This window comes from Trachymyrmex cornetzi, unplaced genomic scaffold (genome assembly GCF_001594075.2).
Source record: "Trachymyrmex cornetzi isolate Tcor2-1 unplaced genomic scaffold, Tcor1.1 scaffold266, whole genome shotgun sequence".
NCBI classification, from domain to species: domain Eukaryota; kingdom Metazoa; phylum Arthropoda; class Insecta; order Hymenoptera; family Formicidae; genus Trachymyrmex; species Trachymyrmex cornetzi.
Genome location: NW_017297334.1, coordinates 671,658 through 687,251, shown reverse-complemented (window position 1 = coordinate 687,251; position 15,594 = coordinate 671,658).

Sequence of the window (15,594 nt, the reverse complement as noted above, 5' to 3'; positions counted from 1 at the left end):
TAGTGAATGCGGATATTCGGAATAGTTCTGGTCATGAAAGCGGTATTTGGTTCGGACTGGTACAACGCTGTGTACTCAAGCATTGGTTATGCGCTTTATGAACTCGTCGACGATCATAAAAATAAGCTCGGTGAAGTTGCTACGTCGTTGAAAGGGTATATATAAATCCTGCACGATTTTATTAGAATGAATTGTACCGATAGAACAATATATACGTTTAATGAATTCCTGATCGATACGCTTATTAATATTATTGTCATCAATATCGCTCTTTAACATTAATCAAATTATACTCTACTGCCAAAATTAATGTTCACTGTATACGTTGACTCTCTTCCTATTATGTTATTCTGATTTTCGTGGCTGCTTTGAAGTTCGTTATCGCGCGGTGTCGCGGCCGCGTGTTATTTTAAGGTTGTCTATAAACCATTTCTGCATTTTATGTTGACTATAAAATTTACGTGGCATGTCACGGGTACCGTAAAATTTATGTTGAATCATTTATTTGGTGTCGACTATGTATGTGTCGTCCATGGTCAATGCAGCACTTTGCAATTATCTATCAAAATAAAAAAATATTGTGCCATAGTAATGGCTCGATACACGAAAATCGTGATGTACACAGTTCGATCAGTGCACAATTTGATTAGTGCCTATCTACATATTTATTATACTAATTGTAATGTAAGTTACGTTATCGATATTTGCATGTTATTTTTATGTGATATACCCTCTGGCGTATAACTTATTCAACATGAGAAAAAAACAGTACAGAAATATTTTTGTAACTATTTCATTATTAATTTCTACTAGTTGCACATATATACGTATATAAACAGTAATTGTAACAATTCGTTAATAAATAAAACAAGCAATTTCGTTTAACCGCGATAATCAGCTTAACAATTATAAATTAATGCATTTTTATAATAATTACCGTATTCATATTTCTTCTCTATCTTTTTTTAATCTCCCTTTTTTATTGGAGATACGATGATGCATAAAAAGCTTGAAAGGGAAATTGTTTTGATAGAGTTTGGATTTTTATTTTACCAGGGAATAAAAATCTGAAAAAAAGTGATATGCTATGTTGTTCAGAACAATCGAAAATGTTTACAAAAATCCTCAAGCCTTCGTATTCATCCGGTGCAAAACAGAATAGCTTTTACTACCTACATTCAAAAAAATTGACTCGGGATTCGTCCAGCGCTGCTGTTTTGACCTATGTGTCGAGAGTGAGAACACGAATGTAGTAATATTTAATAAACTGTACGATACTTGGCCAGAGAAATCGTGATATTTTTTGAGCGCGAATAAAAAACTTTGTTTACTGTGGGTTTATCCGACATCGCAAGAGTTTATAATTGAGATAAATTGCTATACTTTGGGAAAACTTTGTAAATCAAGTGAAAAATTGAAGTAAATCGACAATAAACAAAAATCAATGGATAATATCGCGTAGTTATTTGCATCATAAAACATGTTTTGTAAAACAACTGATAATTCGATATTTACACAATTTATAAACTTGCAAAAGTCATACTAACGTTTGTATATAATCTAAAATGTTTTATCAATGGTATCGATCTACGTGTAACGATACCATAAACATATACTCACTGCGAAAGTACAAAGTGATGTAATATGTGAAGCATAATGATCATCACGTGGCTTTCAACGCGAGCACAAATCGATGACGGGTGTGCGGTTACGTAACGGAATGGTAGAAACGTTCATGAAATCGGATAACGAATTGTTGCCACGTCGGGGGCTCGAATTGCAATCGACAAAACCGAATTATCCCGATCGCGTGTACCCAAATCGCAGTGCTAATTTTGTCCCCTGTCGCTTCGAACTTGATTCCGACGCCTAACCTTTTCGCTTTTAGCTTTACCCCTTTTTTGCGAAACACATTTTCTACGCGACTGCTTCCAGTAATGGCGCAATTGATAGCCGTTTTTATTACGTTGCTCAGTTTTATTTGCCGGCATTACCAACAAATTTGAAATTTAATTGTCTGGAAGAAATGATCGCAACTCGCCGTCCTTTCGGGAATTTCGTATTCTTCATAATTACAAAATTCTCAATAATATATATATAGGAAGACTATTTTGGAATAAAACTCTGAAAATTTACTTTATATTATTTTAAAAATAAAATGATTTACATGTATACGTGACATCTCATCACTAATTTATTCAGAAATCCACAATGTATATTATTAATCTGTTTTCATCTCCTTTTAACATGTTATTTAAGGAACAGACTTTCAAAATGCGTTTTGTCCAAAATTTATAATTTTTTCAGAAAACGAGAAAGAAAGAAACTATACTCACAAGAAAACTGCACTTTACAGAAAATAACAATAAAAATCAATCAATAGGATGTGAAATATTAAACAAAATTGCTACACAATTGCTAAAAGTGTTAAACAAATACATTTTGTTCGTCTCTAGTTCAGAAGCATAAAGCTCTTCGAAATATTTACGTTTTTTCAGAATAAATTAAAAATAAAAAAATGCTTTCTGAACATCTCTCATGCAGAGTAGCTTATAATATGAGTCTTCCGACACTGAATATTCCGCCATCTCTAACTAAAAAAATGAAATTTTCGACAAAACGCATTTTGAAAGTCTGCTCCTCATTTAGTTTTTGTATTTTTTGTAAAACTCTAATATGGCCACTTTGCCCCTCAAAAATAAGCATTCCAAATTAATATATTAATCTTATTTAAGAGGACAGGCAGCACAATGACATATATAGTCATATAATTTCGAATTTAGTATGCACGTGTAAAGTCTGTCGCGACATCCGTTACGGTAGCGACAACGAGGAGGTAATAGATAAATTTAGTTTTAGACTGCGTGTCCTTCCGTGAATAACAATCAAGAGCACGTTACGCACGTAACGGCGAATGAGAGTAGTGAAGCCGACAGTAGGGTGAGATTAACACGCTCGTAAAGCGGCGAACAATGACGAAAGGGGTTGGTTTTGTTGCGGGTGAGGCTCGTTGTGCGAACTCTTTAATCTTCGCCTCGTAACTTCGCGAAACGATTTCCTCGCACATTAAATGCGAAAACGAAGGAAGTGTCAGAAAATTTTGTAACTTTAATGACGCTACTAATACGAAAGACAAATTGCGTTAGGAAAATTCATCAGGGATTACAGTCTATTGTCATACTTTTCACGTTCTACGAGCGAATATTCTCTCAACGATTTGTGTATCTCGCATTCGTCTTTCCTTCTTCTCATTAATACCCGAATTATTATCGCATTTAAAGTTAAATTGTGAAAGTTATATTTTCCTGGTACCTTTATTTAGGAAATGAAGATGAAGAAGCATGAAAAGCAGAGAGTGTACACTCTTGAAATATATCGTCGTAGCTGCGTTAATACGCTAAATATTTGTATCTCATGACAAAAGAGAAAAACGAAATATCGTCTATTAAACAACGAATTAATTTAGGAAAAAGAGGATTTTAAATAGCGCAAATAAGTCGTCAGTGGATTTTATAATCCGATCATACATTATTTAATTCATTAAGTTATTAATATTGTCTTTTTTTAACATACCGTTAAAAGAGAAAACTTGTTAAAAAAGAAAACTTGCTATTTTATAGAATATTTCTTTAAGAATAAATTTAGTTATGTAGATATAATGATGACGTAAAAAGTAAAAATATCTAATACTTTTATAGTAAGCTGCTTATAAAGGCATATGTAATTATGAGAAAAAAGTTAAATAAAATTAAAATCTTAAAAATATCCTCTATAACATTTATGTGATATCTCTCATGTCGTAGAAAATAATTAATAATTTGTAAATTTTCGCTAAAAGATAATCAATGTCAAATTCATTAAAATACATATATAGCTTTGCGAAATTTAATACTAATATAAACATGTTATAGCAGTGTAATATTACGTTACCCATTAAGAGACACGCGATATTTAATTTCTGTATATTTAAACAGGGAGAATTGATCTCCCCTTCCAAATAATATAAAGAATTGATAGCATTATACCATTTCCTGTGCCATCTGTTGCCAATTTAATTAAATATTTTATTAATATTCATGCCCCAAGTAGTGGACGAGAAATTCAATATTCCGCAGGTCTACATTAAAGCAGAATGAATAGTATTCGTTTGCGATTGACATTGTGAACAGGTATGACAGAAACGGGTCGCCGTTTGCACAGCTTTCTATAAACCAAACAGCGAGTCACGATGTCACAGAAAGGTTTTGCGTGTGACACCTCTTTGCCGGCGTGAAAATTCGTCACCGTTCCAAAATATATCTTCATAGTTTTTTCTTTCTTTATTTTTCTTTCGAAATATCTTTAAGATATAATATTTAGTTAGATTTTTACGTAGTGATTGCATACCATAGATCATTTTACACTCCTCATGACGGATTATTGGGCCGTATTATAACTCTCTTGACGGTATAACACCCTGGCGACGGATCGAAACCTTATATATAGAGCTGAATTTAATAAAAAGGTTATTTGCCGCAACGGGATCTAGATAATTGGAATCCATATACGCGCCATTATAATGAGGTTATATATTGATAAGGGAAGGGGAGAGAGCGTGAGACTCGGAGAGAGCAAAAGGTAATGCAAGGTAGGAGGAGGCGAAACCGTACACACATATGGGGGCCGGAAGGGGTTATCGAGGTGGATGCGGTGATCCAATCATCTCGAGACGCTGTCATGAAATTGCCTCCGAGCTCTATTCTATCCGCGTGGCACGGCCAATTGCCCGCCGCTTTAGAACTCTCGAAGAAACTTCGCTGCATTTCGGATTAAGTCGGCTGGGCTTAAAGCTCTTCCACCGCGATCGGCGGCAGAGCGTAACCGTCGCGGCGACGGCGCCGGCGACGGCGATGGTGACGACCTGCAGGGTGAGGCGATGGGGCTGAAAGAATTGTTCTTTCCACCGAATTACGTCCATTAAGTCTGAGGAGTCATGCCGCGCCGCATGAATAGAGTAGCGACGAATAAAAAGTGGTTATAACGAGCGCTTTCTAATAGAGGCGAAATATCCTGGCGAGATGTCGATTAATAACTTCTCGGCAAAAGTTAGCAGACGTTCCGCCGTTAAGGATAATCAGGCCAAGTGCCGGGGAGAGGCGGCGAGTTGGAAATATTGTTTCCTACATTGGATCGCGCGCTATTAACTTCAGAAATTGGAGCGTCGCGTATGAGGTTGGCTGCGCAAAAGGAAGATGAGAACATATACCGTGATGTTACACTTGTCGATCAAGGCGATGGTTAATGAATAGGCCCAGCTACGTCGTAAGCAGGTACGTATACAGTTTGATAAGCGGTTAGCATATTATCGGTATTACATACCACTTATTTGCGAAGAAATAATAAAGTACTCTCTAACAATTTATTATTTTTTTTACACAAACTGTGCCAATTTCTGATTAATCAAATAGTACAATAAAAGCGTTAAAATAAATTATTAACTTATTTATAAAACTAACATTTACTCTTATACACCGTTTTATTAAAAAACGATTATGAATATTATGACATGTACAAGTAAACAATATATTTCAAACAAAACTTATAAACTTGTTTACATAATCCTATCATGACATATTAAAATGAATGTGCAAATTGCAATTGCAAATGTTTAAAAATAACAAAAGTTCAAGGAATATAGCACATGAAACGTAACAATCTTAACAATCGATAAGGAATATTTTTAGATAGTTTTAAAAACGTGGATTTATAGAAAAATATTGAAACATGAATTCATCGTAAAATCAACTCAAAACCAATATGAAATATTCATTCTGCTGACTTTAGTGCTCGAAATAGATAAAATTGACGTTTTATAGTAAGAATCTTACTATCGGAAAAAGATGATAAGATTATTTGAAAAATTAAGATTTTGAGAGACTAATATTCCTTTTTTAGTTCTATATTCTCCATATTTTTTATATTTATCAAGTATTGTATGCATTTTTTATTTCTATTTATCTTCTATTGATTCAAATAAAGGCAAATGTTTATCTCGGTAATTTTTAAGTCGATTATTTATAGATTGTTGTTTAATGTATTTTTTTGTTTAATTATTTTCTGTTCTAATATTTTTCATCAAAATATTTGAAAATATGACAACAATTAATTTCCCATAAAATTATAATGTGTTTTATAATTATCCTTTATTTATTACACATAAAGCCAAAACATTGGAAATATTAAAAATAATGTTATATCATGTAATCTTGACTTTAAGAGCTGATAGAAAATATATTTTGAAGAATGTTCTGGATGCAATATCATCCACATACTTCGCTCTTGTCTCTTTGAGAGAGAATATGACCCAATTACGCCCACAAAAGGGGATAGCGCATATCGCGTATATAAAGTTTCATAAATAGCACATGGACGAGATTACTCTTTGCCCTGTTCTCTTCGAGTGCAGGAAGCTGCATACATTCTTAACCTGTTTTATTTAGGTAGTCGAGCGAAATACTCCCGTCTTTTCCTCCCGCTTGTTGTTTCGTCCTTATTGCGTCGCATGCATTTTTAAACACGATTCCTTCGAGATAGCATAGAGGTGATGTACGATGCAGTCGATATCGTGCAATGTCATAAGAGGTTGACGCTCTAATTTTACGGGAGTGTATGCCGACACACCCTAGAATGGCATGTCGATGCATCTTCTCGAGATGGATATGTCGAATTAATATTCGTGAAATGAAATTTATCGATGTGGCGTATATTATTTGCGCGCATCGCAAACTAAAAGAATATGTTGCTAACAAAATGTATAATTTAAAAAATATCCGCATAAAAACAAAATCTCTGATTTCGATCTGTATATATTGCATCATATGTAACGCGAGAATTGTGTATAATGTCATACATATTATTCGATTCACATCGCGCTTGTAAATCGCAGGTATTGTATCTGATATGAGAAGGACAATTATGCAGCATGTTACATCTGGCGAATATTATATGTCAGAATTACTGAAGTGGATGCATTTGAATGCTCCAATTCCGTTAATTCAATTCGTTAAGTGTCAGCATGTGCATGATATCGTGTCTCACAGTAATTCAATCGTTTCTTAATTACCTCGTGCACGATATTGCATGTTTCTTAAACGGCACTGCTTGTCATTCTTTTATATTATTGTATTCTTTTTCTCGTAAAACTCTGACGGATTCTTTGCATTTTTTAGAAATATTTTATCCTGGAAATACTTCAACCGGTAACCGTGTGCAAAGTATGTCAAAATATATGTAATGATATGTTTCTGAAGAAGAGAAATCATAATATCTGTTTTATTTATAATTTTCTACTGTTAAAAAAGAAGAAAAATACACAAAATTTAAAAATATTTAATTTAAAATTGTATAGTTCCTGATGAATGGATTAATTGAAATAATAAGTCATTATTTATTATATTTTTTGGTTCTGTTTATTTTATATATTGTCATTATTAGTATTAAATATAACAATTCATTAATTAAGTATTCAATTAAATATTTCTGTTAGGAGAGATGATTTATAAATTTTTCAAATCGCAAATCCAATTTCTGACATACTTTTTACGTACTGTTTCTCTCTGCTTCTCTCTGCATAATTTAAAAAAATAAAAATATTTTTAAAGATGTGAAAATGTCTCTATCTTCATACGATTTACATATTAAAAGTAAAAATAAAAAGTAAAAAAAAAGAATATATAAGTATTTATAAAAAGGTGAATATGTAAGTATTTTCAAGCGAGGAAGAAATTACACAATAATTTCGCATACTCATGTATTCATTTTTATATCGTTCTCTGTGTAAATATATGAAAATACATTGACGAGATAGAGATGTAATATATGACTGTCCCACAGAGACTCTTTTACACATCCATAAAACTGAGCGTTATAAAAAACATTTTAAAAAACGCGCTTCGTATATCAAGAGACATTCTGTAAAGTAGCGAGCCTAGGTCGTTATTTGAATGACGCGCATATTGCGCATCATTATGTCAAATATACCGCAGGAATGCAGGTGACTGTATGTTAAAAACAGAGCGCCGCATTAAAACACGAATGTACTGCTTCATATTCTGTTCTCAATGCAGTTCTTGCGACAACGTAGAAATTCGGGATGGAAGATAGTCGCGGCGGAAGAAAAAAGTAAAGGGAAAGGAAAGGGTGACGGAAAGAATGGCCGGTTCTTTAACTACTCGCGCAAGAACGAAGGATTGCGCGTTGCCTTCTTTTCTCCCGAGCGCGTTTAATTTAGCCCCGGAGCGAAAATCGAGCGAGTCACGGTAAACCGACGAACGAATAGATGGTGCACTTACAGGGAGATAAGTGGCAGCGGTGCCGGCTCCTTGTTTGCTAATCTAGAAGAGCACCCCGGGATCATCTGTTGCAAGCTGTTGCGGCGAAGAGCGATCGCTAATGGTGTTAGACCCACGCTTCTCACTCGCCACCCCGTTCATCCCATCCGCGTGCGGATACGCGCGTGCACGCACACTAGCCCTTACCGTCTCTCTTTACATACTTTGAGGAGCCGGGACAGAAGGTAATCGATCACCAGCACTCAAACGGAATACCGCGATAGCTTTCTACGCGATGATCGGTCCGATCAATCCTTTAAGCTCGAATAATAAATGCGAGCAAAATCATCAGCTATAGCCATTATGGAAGCGACGATGAAAGATATCTAACAACCTTATATGAAAAGATATTGTACTCCTCAAAGGTTCTGTTGTTACATACTTCAAAGTGTACATATCAAAATGACGATGTATTTATGAGCTTCTAAAGGCCTCTGCACAATCAAAGTAACGGTGAAAGAACAGGGAACAGGGAATACGAATTTCAATCAATCAGAAACGATGCACATGGAATACACAGTTTCTGATAAGTTGAAATTCTTAATCTCTGTTCCTATTCCCATTCTTTGTTCCTATTCCTTGATTGTGAGGAGCTCCTAAGTTTGTAATGATAATGTTTAGAATCAGAGGAAATTCTAAATATGTAATAATTCGAAGATAGATCTATAAGAATTTATATATATACACTGAGGAAAAAGATATAGTATTAGTAACAAAAAAAGAGAATTATTCACAAATATCTGATTATCATTGGATTACTTTGTTAAAATTACAAAATGCAATATTTTTTTGTAAGATGAACAAAATTTTTTTATTTAACAGTACAAATTTATTTGGTTACTCACGTTTTGTAAATACCAATGTAAAATTTGGTTGCCATTATAAAATAAGTATTCTTTTAGTAATTTCAACAAAATAATCCACTATGGTAGAGCAAGGAGTGTTTCGAAATGAATAATTATATGTATTCATTTTGTTCCGGTAACAAAATGTTCTATTTCTAATTACAAAAGATCTATAAACATCATACAAAACAGTTTTGTATCATTAAATGATCGGTTTAGTTAATAAATTCAACAAATTAATATTGTCGTGATAACCAACGGTTTGATTGATCATATATCAACAAATAGTTTTTGTGTCAGTAACAAAACTTTGGTTATTGGTACAAAACATTTCTCTCAGTGTACGTATAACAGACACTTAAAAGTAAACAATGAAGCGTAAATTTTATGTAATAGAGACGAGCAAAATAGAACAATTAAGAGATATTACAATGTAAATGAATTACGTATACGATCTGTTCAAATGGTAATGCCATATCTTGTGATATACGCAATATACGTGTAATAAGCATCTTTCATGTTTTTATATTATACGTACATAATCTGATTTTATTTTAATAGGAGGATTTATTAATACGCTTCTATTGAAAGTACAGTTATAAAGTAGAAGTTATTTTTATCTTATGGCAACACGATAACTCTTCTCTTTTCGTTCTTTTGATATCACTCAAGATCAATAATTCTTATGTACACAAATTCGCAATCTTTCTCGTGTTCGTGTAGAATACGAGTACGCTAGTGCAATCGCAATTATCCCCTAATTCAATGTAAGTTCTTACACAGATGAAAGCAGAATTTCAATCTTAAAGTTTTCCCCGTGGTTCATTACTCCATACCGTGGTACAAAAGCTACGGAATTACATCGAATATTAACATTGGATTCAGTATGGCCACTTATATCCCCGGGATACATCGGGAACTACTGAGAGGTCAGTAACAAGGTAAAAAAGTTTATGTCGACTTAAAGAAATTATGAAGTTCAAAATCTCATTGCGTTTAATGAGAAAGTAGCCCGGCAGTAGCAGGCAGCTCTCCTTCTGCCTTGGCTCCTCCACCGCCGGAAGTTGCCAGAGTTGCGCCTATGGAAAGAAGACGCGAAAGATATGGCGTTGAATGCAATATGTTTCTTAACGGCACGGAAATTTATTTCCAATTCTCTCAATGGCGTATCCTTCTTATCTCGTTTTGATATCCATTTATCGGGAATCCATTCGTAGAGAATGCCGGATTCTGGATGCAGGATGGGCTCGCGAAATTTCTTTATCCTTCCCTGGAGAGCCATTTATCCCGTTACCGGACGGGCCACTCGTCGGGGCATTTCGTGGGCCACTTTTGAATTCATAAATTTCAGTTTTCTGTATGAGTTTTACTATCGGCTAAGAATAGTGGTGAAAATTAAATGGATGACTATGAATAGTTCGCGCTATTCGCTGTTACGAAATAATACTATATAAGACAATAATTTGCTGTTTCAAGATTGTGAATCCGTACGATCGATATAAGTTATAGCGGATTATAAGTTATAGTTTGTGGCGCAAAGCAATTAAGAGCTTCTTGTCCTTTGAGACAACAGTATTTACTCTATGCTGCCCTAACCGCATCCATAGATGTTTCGTGAGAATCGGCTTATATACTGTAAGAATCTTCTCTTATTTTTCTTCAAATTTATATACATACATGTAAATAAAAAAAATAGCTTTAATTATAGTGTATATTTAGAATAATATTTTGATAACAAAAAAAAACTCGAATTTTATGTGCGTATATTAAAACGTTAAAATTTTTAATAATAATTCATCTGCAAAGTATTTATGTGCTGACGGCAGAAAAAAAGCACATGAAAAGATCTCGCATTTCATTTTGCTTACATTTACATCGCGTATCGCGTATCTAGTTTGCACGCATGCAAGATACATAAAAGCAGATCCATGCTGTGCAGCGTCCTCTTGTCAAGATACGCGGCGAGCGGTTACATTTTCATCTGTGCACGTGAAAAGGATTCCAGGCGAAAGCTCGTCGAGGGACGCCATACAGGTGCCTCGTGTACCGAAAAGAGGGAAGGGTTCAGGGTGGGAGGGATGGGCGCTCGTAAATCGTGCTCTATGTAACGATCGGGCATAGTAATGAGGACAAATGAAGTGGCTGAATTATACGCGAATGTCCCTATGGGAAGCAGGTACCCACTGCTCATGAGTTATTCATGGGAGTCTATCATAGCCACTCCATCCAGATTGCGAGATTAATCGAGCGCGCGCACTCCTTTGCTCGTCCACCGAGCGCTACCCCTTTACGTCTGAATGTCTCCCAGGCTTCTTCGCACCTCGCCGGATCGAGGCATCTCTGTTTCCTCAATTTTCCGTTCGACAAACGAGTTTCCGCATCGAATCATCGGACTCGCATATATCTGCGTAAACAGATTGCGTCGCACCGTGGATATAACGTACGTGGATTGTCTCGAAAAGAGCGAATGATATTTTACTGATATAAGCATATTTTTTAAAACAAAATATCGAGAGACCATCGTTTGTTCAAATTTTTATATTATAAAATCGAATATCTTGGTAGTACTAAATTTCAGATTAAAATTCTATGTGATTTTAGACAATCGCGATTTAATAATCGTGATTAATATGCATATAAAAGTTATGAAGTAAAAAAGTATATAATATTTATACCTATATATAATTATAAAATCAGTATTTCCTGAACTCTTAAAATTTAGTCTTTAAAAGCATCTTAGATATTACGTAAAAATTTACATATTTTATATATTTAGATATTTTTTCTACTTTCAAAAAGTTTCATAAAATTTAAATATAACATGTTAACTTATTAAATACGCAACTAAATGAACTATAATCACTATAATCACTATCCAATCGCATACAAATGAACAAGCTGTTTGCAAATTGCTAATGTGAAAAGTACGACTTAATGAGTAATCAGTCATGCGTAAGGGTCAATTGCATCGAATGCAAATGTAACTCGTCGCTTGCTGATACCATTCTAATCGACCTCTTTATAAACTCGCATTCCACGCTACCAGTTTATTCGCTATTAAATCACCCTGATTTAAGCACTAATCAGTTTTCATTCTCATTACGATTCAATGATTATTCTCATTTGTTACAATTCAGTGATGATTATTAACATAGTCATATTTTGATACAGTTATTCAAATATAGTTTCTGCTTTAGATATTATTTTTTTCTTCTTTTCTTTCGATTAAATATTTTTACATGAAAATAAAAGTTACATGAAGTGGATTTTAAGTTAAGCTAAAATAATTGATATAATTTTTATTTCACGTCTAATAAATTAAATTGAAAAAACGTCATTTTTTATTTCATTAATTGGTAAATGAGTTGATTCCAAATATTTTTATTTTTACTGTTGTCACCTATATGATTATTTGATATTAAAATCCTATAATAAATTATACATTGATATCACTGCATCTACTTGACACATATTTCAATAGCTCACTATTATTATGTATAATAATCATTTCTGTCGTTATATTGGCAAACTGATTTTCAACATTTATTTCAATTTCCAGTGAAAAATAAAAACGTGAGAGGAATCCGTAATTACCGATTTACCGTTGATTATAAAATTCTATCAATTTCTTGTGCAGTTTTGACTGAAATATCTGCCATATTGCTTTACGTTATTATTGCAACTAAAATACATGCAATCTTCGTGCTATGATCACGGCGCATTAACTTTTAACCGTTTCCGCGCATGACCGTACATTGTATTTATCGCGTGTGCTTTTACTTTTTGCACCCGAAGTAGAAGTTTATCTGAGGTCCGCAATCTACCTTGTTTCTCAGAGATATACGAGACATCGTTACAATCGGAGCAAGAAACTTAGATTCAACGAACAATTTTCGATTCAATTGTAAATTCCGCGGTGACATAAAAGCGTGCACGTAATTGCTGGTATCGCTTCAACCAATTAAAGCTTAAACTCATATAAAACCGTTAAAGCGAAGTTTCCCGCACCGTCCACAATACCGGCACGCGCACGGTGCAATATCGCGGAAACGGATTTATATTATTGTTTTCGATGCTACAGATTATTGTCTCAATGGTAAATTAAAGATTAGACATCTTAAACGTAACAGAAGTCTCAATCTAAATTTAATATCTATATGAAATTTGTCATTAATAATGTATCCAATGTCTAGGTTTGTATGAATCGTATATATTTAAGACTCTTTAAGTGATGACAATTTAACGAATTTATCGTAGATAAGAATCTCTTGGTAAACTTTAGTACTGTTATATGTTTTTATCTAACGTAATTCTTTCTCTTGAACCCTGCGAAACTACACTTTACTCTGGCCGGTGTACACGTAATTTGATCGACCTCGCACCGCAATACGTCATTTCTCTCGGCGCACGCTCCATTCTTACTCCTCTTGCTCGCGATCTCGTACTCTTTCGGTCCTTCGGTGCAATATGACGTTTATCCGTTTGAAAAGCGAGATTTTATTGCCCGTGTAAATCCTGGCTTTCATCGCAATCGACATACGGCACCGGGCATTTAGATTTATTATCGGCAACAAAATTATAGCGAGTCCGACAACACTAATACTGATCGGTGCGAGAGCACGTAGCAGAAATCGAAAATATATCGAAATTAATGTCAGAGCTGCGAAACAACAAATGACGATGAGACGAATGGTCCCGCGAAAGAAGTTCAAAATTCACGATGACATATAACATTCCAATTGACAGGGGTAGAGTAGTAATCCGGCAACAAGTGAATATACGCTTGAAATTGAAGTCTGCGCTGCTTGGGAAATTCCCGGAGTCAGATCGATTTAGAGCTTGTTCAATCAGGAGGTAAAGCCTCTTTGCTGACGACCGAAAGTCCTCGCTAGGGCTGACGACGATATCGGCAATGTCGACAGTAGCATCGACGATAATGGCGGCGGGGTGAAATGATTTGTCCTTGGCCATTATTGCTGCAGAAACCAGCGGTCGTCGGCGGATAGGCAGTCGGCGGCAGGGGTTAAATCGAGTAAAAGCACCGTGAGAGAGCTCGGCAACGTGAAAGGGTTTCTCTCACGTACGTGGTACGTGTATGTCGATACTGCCTGTCGAACGGTAAAATAATAATGGAGAGAAGCGAAGACGTAGAACGCGAGAGCCGATTTCTACGGAAGTCTGCGCCCGCCCCGTTTTTAGATGTCGAATATTTTTCCAAGCGACATGGTCGGCCAGAAACTATAATGCTCTAAATGTGCTCGAGTCGCGTTTTATGATTGTCGAGAGATAAGGAAACTTTTGCTGCGAGTCTTTGAATTAGAATCTCAATCGGAACATTTGTTCCGTATCCTCCTCACGTTTTTCTCCCATGGCCGAAATTAGTCCCACAAGACAACCATCCATTGCACATTGAAATTTTAAGGGGATCCTAAAGTCGTCCCTGTTTTACCGATTATTTTTTAAGTAAGTACTTTTCTAACTGCCTTTTTACCTGGATTTAAAAATCCTTTTCCACGATTAAAGTATAAACGATAATATAGTCCAATCGATTTTATATTAAAAACGAAAAAAGTTGGAAAATTACAATAACAATATTTGCTTTAAGTACAAGTTTTATACTTTGTACATATAAAATAATCGTGATTTGGACTATGGATTACATGAACAATGTGGAGTTCCTAGAATTATACTTAGATACCTAATATGAAAGATTAATTTACATATATGTGTGCGTGCGATATTGATGTAGTAATATAGGGATATGTTAGTGACACGTAAATCTATGTGTATAAGTCCGATTGAATCGGTAAAACAGATGACTTTAGAATCCCTTTAACAATTCTTGACAATAACAAGAATCATGCTTTAGATCGAGCATAAATCCTATTGGTAGGTAAATGGCATACCTTGATATACGATGAGAAGAGTGTCGTATATAATTTTGAAAAAAAAAAAAACAGACGCGTGTGAGCTAAATGGATTAACAAGATAAGAAAATACGAAAATAATCAACAGGAAAAACAAACGTGCTAAAGTAAATTTATGACAATGAGGATTCCTGTCATAAAGAAGAACGTTGTATATACATATCGCAAAATCGATATACGTAAGTAGTCTAATGGGAGCAACTCGTGTTGGAACAAAAGGAAGGAATGGGAAGATGTAATTTAACGTGTCTCGATACTGAAACAGGGCGGTAGTGGCAGTGTATGTTTCCCGAGACAAATTTCTCCATTGCTTCTATCGATAATTCTTCTGCTGGAATGTGGATGTACCGGGAGCCAGTCGCGCCAGAATAAAATATTACAAGATCGTACAGTAAAGAAGATGTCGATTGCACGAAACCAGCGGCGTAAAATGTGGAACCGAGACAGCTTAAG